Consider the following 6,000-nt stretch of genomic DNA (forward strand, 5'->3'; position numbering starts at 1 on the left):
TGGTATAGTGGAAAGAACCTAGTAAGGTAGCTTTGGAGTCAGATCTGAGTTCAGATCCAAGTTTCACAGCTTATTAGTTGCATGACCTTGGGCAAGTTAGTGGAGTTTATCTATAAACTAGGGATAATATAAGGGTTATACTGAGGAATAAATGAAACTTCATATTCGAAGTTCCTTGTAGTAGGCATGGTATGCACAACAATGCATTTACTATACTCCCAGAATATAGAAGTATCATGTATAACACATGGGAAGTATCCTTAGAGAGAGGAACCACAGTCCTTTTTGCCTTTTCTCCTTCCTACTGGCTCAAATGTTAATGACATGATTTGTGTTCAAGCAGCCATACTGCACGAGGAAGTGGAAGCCAGGTATGAAGAATGGCAGAACTAGGCAGACAGGAAGCTGGTGATCATGGAGCAACCATATCAGCACTGGGGAACTTCTTTACCAACTTTATGTGCTAGAGAAATAAGCTTTACCTTTCTTGAGCCACTGCTATTTACAGTTTCTCCACTTTATTCTACCTGGCACAACATAAAAATGATTCAATACATGGTCATATGGTCATGCTTGAAATCACTCTTGGTGGGCCAAAAACTGAGAGGAATCCTTGAGCAAAGAGAAGTAGATGGATTCTGATTAAAGAAGGAAACCACAGCCCAAGACATGCATGAGGAAGCATGATAGAGTATTCTAATAGATGGTGAAAGGACCCCAGGATGTCTCCATGCCAAAAAGTAAAAACTAGGATGAAAGAGTGGTCTTAGAGGTAGCTACTCAGTATCACAAGAAGAAAGCCAGAAGAAACTTCTGTCCATCCCTCTTGTCGCCACATGGACCATCAAGTAATAACAGAGGGAATCTGTCTTCAAGTGAAATCAGTGGGTATGGGACTAAGACAGTGAGAGGCTCTAATTTAATCTTGGGTGATGGTCAAGCAGTTGAGAACATTTACAAGAAATAGAGAGGCACACAGTCATCAAGTTGCCCTGCCTATGGCATGTCCTCCATCTTACCCACTCTGAAAACAGCGGCTACATCTATTCCTCTATTCTCTGAAGCAAGCTGCATAAACAGAGGGAGCAGATAGTCTAAAAAGAAACCTTCACTGCAGAGAGAAGCATGTAATAAGAGAATCCTCACACATGCAAACAAAGCAAATTCCATGAAATAGAGACAATAAACTCAACAAATGAAAGGACTTTTATCAGGGAAATAGAATGGAGTCCTCAGAACATGAATATAAAATGGTAATAATAACCTCAGAATGATAAGAAAAAATATCACATCCATCCACGAAAGAACAAGTAATTATGAAATGACAATAGGTAAATTTGAAAAAATAAGAGATTTAAAACAAAAAATAACAGGTGAAATTTAAAGGTCAATAGGTGGACTGGACAAAGATTTGTAATGGTTACAAACAAAGATTAAATCAGTGAGCAGGAAAATTGGACTGATGTATTCTCCCAGAGCAGAGGATAAAGGATGGAGGGATAGAAAGTAGGAAAGAAAAGGTGAGACACATAAAGGATAGACTAATCAAGAAATTTCCACACTTGTCTAACAGGAGTTCCCAAAGAAACCAAAACAAAAACTCTCCAGAATTGAAGTTATGAATCTGCAGATTGGAAAGGCTTCATAAGTGCCAAGAAGGATGACTTATAAAAAAAAAGAATAGTAAATAAAAAAAAACTCTAAATCTAGACACACTACAGTGAAATTTTATAACATCAAGAATACCATGAAATTAGTAAAAACTTGCAAAGGAAAATGAAGACTACCTACAATGGAACAAGAATAAGTTTGGCATTGGACTTCTAGACATGGAAAAGCAGTGGAGCAATGTCGTCAAGCCATTGAGTGAAAATGATGTTGAACCTGGGATGTAATACCAAGCCAAAGTACTGTATATGTGGGAAGGAGAAATAAAGGCATTTCAGGCATATAAGAACCCAAAAAACTTATCATGCACAGAAACTCTCAGAATTATTAGAAAATATACTCCAGCAAAAAGAAAAATAATTTGTGGAATGTAATGATGCTAAGGAAATAATGCTTAATCATTTATATACCATTTACAGAATTAAAAATTAATTTTACAAATAGGAGGTACAACTTATCTCCCAGCTGGAAGAAAGTCTGGCAAGCATAAGTCAGTGAAAGGTGCTACCCATAAATTTTGTTTGAACAAGCAGAACATTGTGTTCTCGTTCTCCATCCCAACAAAGGCAATGTGGAAATTTATGTAGATTTTCCCAGAAGTTTAGAAGAGCATGAAGGATGCCTGTGGTCACTGCTCTAGTTTAAGTCCCAGGAAACAAATTCTAGAAAGTACCTTTTCATCTATAGCCAGTCCCAGGGATCATTCCTGGTCTAAACTATCCTCATGTGAAACACAGTGAAAGAAGGCAGAAAACAGACTTATCCATTAGTGTATTCAAGAGATTTCATTCCACAAAATATTTCCTGAGCATCTGCTATGTACCAGGCTCTGTGCTAGGCACTAAGGGGTGCAATGATGAAAAGACAAAAAGGAAGTGGAAGATCCTGCCTTTGAAGAGTTGGTATTCCTGATTGAGTCTTTCAGAAAGAAAGAGGCTTTTGGATGAAGCTATTAAGTCAGATAGTTGAGAGACAGACCTAACTTGGTGCTTTAGGAAGCTCAATATGGTAGAGAGTGCAGGACTTTGCACCCTAGAAAGCTGAAAGCAGGGAAACTAACCAGAAGCTAAAGCAATAATTATAGGCATTTAGTGAAAGCGGCTTTATTTGGAAGGGATAAAAATGGGAAATTTGAATGAGGTTTCCATAATCAAAGCCTAGAGGTTCTATCTTTTGTTGCATATTTAAAATACAGTTCTTCCTTAAGAAGCCATGTGACATAGTGGAAAGAGGTCATGCACTTTTAACTGCATGACCCCAAGCAAGTTACTTAATCTCACTGAGCTTCAGTTTACTCACCTATAACATGTGGATAATAATAGGGCCAATCCTGCATGCAAATGAAATAACACATGCAAAATTCTGGGCTCATAGTTGGTGATATTAAAAAATAACTATGATTCATAGAGCTGTGCTTAAAAATTACCATATAAATATGTTATTGAATTTTTATGTGTATGTAACCTGTTTCAATTACTATGGCTTCACAACTAATTACCCCAAAACTTAGAGGCATAAAGCAACCATTTATGCTCATGGATTCTGTGGGTCAGGAAATTTGGACAGGGCACAGTAGGTATACCTTGTCTTTGCTTCTTAATTTCTGGGGCCTCAACTAGAATACTCAGAGGCTAGGAGCTGGGATCATCTCCCGGCTAGTTCATTCACCTGCCTGGTAGTTGATGCTAGCTGTCAGCTGGAGGCCTCCATTCTCCTCCATATTGAGCCTCTGTATGTGGTCTCTCTACTTGAGTTTGTTTGAATTGCCTCACAGCGTGATGGCTGACCTTCCCAGATCAACTGTGTCAAATAAGCTGTATCTTTATTATGACCTAGCTTCAGAAATAATATATCATCACTTCTGATTTTCCTTATTTGTGGAGTATAACAATGAAGCAAAACTGAAGAAACAAAATAGCAGCAGACTTAGAGACTCCAAGAAGGAACTACTGATTATCAAGGGGAGGGGCGTGTGAGGGCGGGTGGGGAGGGAGGGAGAAGAGGATTGAGGGTTATTACGTTTAGTACACGTGGTGTGGGGGGTCACAGGGGAGACAGTGTAGCACAGAGAAGGCAAATAGTGAATCTGTGGCATCTTACTACACTGATGGACAGTACCTGCATTGGGGTATGGGTGGGGACTTGATAATATGGGTAAATGTAGTAACCACATTGTTTTTTCATGTGAAACCTTCATAAGAGTGTATATCAATAATACCTTAATAAAAAAATCACTTCTACTGGATGTTATTGATTAATGCAGTCATAAGCCCCCACCCAGATCTGAGAGCAGGAGACAGAGAGTCCACCCTTCAATGGGACAAATATTGAAGTCACTTAAGAAGAACACATGAATGAGAGAGATTGTTGCAGCTATGTAGAAAAATACAGTCCTTCATATAATCCGAATTTGTAAATTCAAAGGGCAAATGTCAGATGGGATCCCAAAGCTCCCTCTTCCTATAGAATAGTACAATTGTTACTCTTAAGCACCCTTCAAAATTCTTTAGTCCTCAAAAATAAGAGCTGTGTTCCCCTCTTCCCATATGCTTGGATAGGAGCTCAATTTATTTTCATTAGTAATGACTATTTCCAACAACAGAATGACCTGCCTTATGAAATAATGGCATCTCTACAATTTATTTTGTGTCTGACTTTTTATATTCATTATCATACTAACCATCACCACAAACTTGAGTGGCTATTATTGTGCCCATCTCACAAATTTAGACTCAAAAAGGCTAAGGTAGTAGTAGAGTCAGGATTCAGGGACAGGTCAGATTCCAAAGTGTAACTTTTCCCCATTACAATTATTACCTCTCCACTGAGAAGATCAAGTAGACTAGAGGGTTCACTGGTTAGAGATGTTAGAGAAGGAATTCCTGCACCAAGTGGGAGGTTGGATCAGGACATCTAAGTTTCTTTTCTAAATTTATATGCATATGCTTTAATAATTTCTTTCCAACAGGATCTTATATGAAATGATATCACAGGCTGTTAGTCCTGCATTGAAAGTTCACCTATTCTGTGAACTCTGACACTTTACACAGTGATTAGGCTCCTGTGCTTTGGAGTCAGACAGACCTTGGTTTGATTCCTGGCGTTGCCATTTACTACCTATGTGTTTGGATCAGAAAGGATGAATTTAGCTGCCAGAACAGAAGGACCACTGAAAAGTGGCTTAAACAACAAATCTGGATGTAAGACAATTCGAGGATTCTTAATTCAGTGGCTCATCAGGGATCCAGTGCTTTCCATTTATCTCATCTGCCCTCCCCATTTTGTCAGCAATGCCTGCTCATATGAGCCAAAAGGTTACATGTGTTTTAGGCATCACATGCAGAACCATCCATTTTTTTTTTTTTTTTTTTTAATAATTATTTTTTATTGAAGGGTAGTTGACACACAGTATTACATTACATGAGTTTCAAGTGTACAACACAGTGGTAGAACATTTATATACATAATTCTAGGTTCCAGCTATCACCCTTCCAGGCTGTTACAATATCTTGACTATATTCCTTATGCTATACATTACATCCCGGTTACTAATTTATTTTACCATTGGAAGTCTGTCCTTTTTTTTTTTTTTTTTTTTTTTTTTTGTTGTTGTTGTTTTTTGTGAGGGCATCTCTCATATTTATTGATCAAATGGTTGTTAACGACAATAAAATTCTGTATAGGGGAGTCAATGCTCAATGCACAATCATTATTCCACCCCAAGCCTAATTTTTGTCAGTCTCCAATCTTCTGAGGCATAACAAACAAGTTTTTACATGTAGAACAAATTCTTACATAATGAATAAGTTACATAGTGAACAGTACAAGGGCAGTCATCACAGAAACTTTCGGTTTTGCTCATACATTATGAACTATAAACAGTCAGTTCAAATATGAATACTGATTTGGTTTTTATACTTGATTTATATGTGGATACCACATTTCTCTCTTTATTATTATTATTTTTAATAAAATGCTGAAGTGGTAGGTAGATACAAGATAAAGGTAGAAAACATAGTTTAGTGTTGTAAGAGAGCACATGTAGATGATCAGGTGTGTGCCTGTAGACTATGTGTTAATCCAAGCTAGACCAGGGCAATAAAACATCCACGTATGCAGAAGATTTCTCTCAGAACGGGGGGGTGAGGTTCTAAGCCTCACCTCTGTTGATCCCCAATTTCTCACCTGATGGCCCCCCTGCGACTGTGCCTGTCTTAGGTTGTTCCTCCCTTGAGGAATCTTACCCGTCTCTGGCTAACCAGTCATCTTCCGGGGCCATACAGGGAAATGTAAAGTTGGTAAGTGAGAGAGAAGCCTTATTGTTTGAAAAAG

Source organism: Manis pentadactyla, chromosome X (assembly GCF_030020395.1).
Source record: "Manis pentadactyla isolate mManPen7 chromosome X, mManPen7.hap1, whole genome shotgun sequence".
Lineage (NCBI taxonomy): Eukaryota > Metazoa > Chordata > Mammalia > Pholidota > Manidae > Manis > Manis pentadactyla.